We start from the raw sequence: 724 nt of genomic DNA, 5'->3' as shown, positions 1-724 counted from the left end.
GGTCATCCTTAGCACACGGATGCGGTCACCGGGCAGCGCTACTGGTCGCCGAGCGTGTTGTCCTGAGCGTGAGTGTCTCCAGGCGGGGCACCCTCGTCCTCACACCAGAGATATACACCGAGAACTGAGCGGTGAGGCAGAGCGACGGTGCCACTAAGTCGCCTGCGAAATGAGTCGCCTCCACGCATGCGTCGCCCTCCTGTGGCTGATACCTTCGCCTCCCCGCGCTACCCCGCCACCTCTTTCCTCTCTCTCTCTCTCTCTCTCTCTCTCTCGTGTCAGGCTAGACCAGCAAGGTGGCGGCGCAGCGGTTCATGCAGCAAACAAGCCTCCGTGCGTGAGTCTCGGCGGGGAAAACCTAGGTAGCCTGGAAGTGACCACAGCAATAACCTCCCGCACGATGTTTCCCCCGCCCCCCCCCGGCCCCCCACCTGGCAGGAGCCGACTATGGGGGGTCATAGGCTGCCGCACGTCACCAGCCCCCCGCCCTACCACGTGCCGCGGCCTCACCCCGGGAATCTTGGCCTGAGCGGTGTGTCGCCGGGCGGGAGAGGTAAGGGTGATGAGGGGATAAGTCATGCAAACAATGGTAATTATGGCGTTACGTGACCAAGTTGGAAATGAGCTTTGAATGTGGCGGTGATGATAATGATGACTTCCCACACACTCAAGAAGCATCTGCCGCACTTTCCACCACACTGAGGGGAAGTGTGTGGGCGGCGCA

General features: G+C 61.5%; 1 long non-coding RNA gene across 1 annotated transcript in view; it reads right to left on the bottom strand.

Annotated features, from left to right (window-relative positions):
- Nucleotides 1-235, bottom strand: part of LOC135106562 (uncharacterized) — a 112,334-nt gene extending 112,099 nt beyond the window's left edge. The window contains exon 1 of the long non-coding RNA XR_010271361.1: nt 1-235. This exon is cut by the window's left edge and continues 64 nt beyond it. This is a non-coding gene — a long non-coding RNA (uncharacterized LOC135106562).
- Between the last annotated feature and the right edge of the window lie 489 nt (nt 236-724).

The sequence above is a fragment of the Scylla paramamosain genome, chromosome 13 (assembly GCF_035594125.1).
Source record: "Scylla paramamosain isolate STU-SP2022 chromosome 13, ASM3559412v1, whole genome shotgun sequence".
Classification (NCBI taxonomy): Eukaryota; Metazoa; Arthropoda; class Malacostraca; order Decapoda; family Portunidae; genus Scylla; species Scylla paramamosain.
This window is presented reverse-complemented; position numbering and strand designations above follow the sequence as displayed.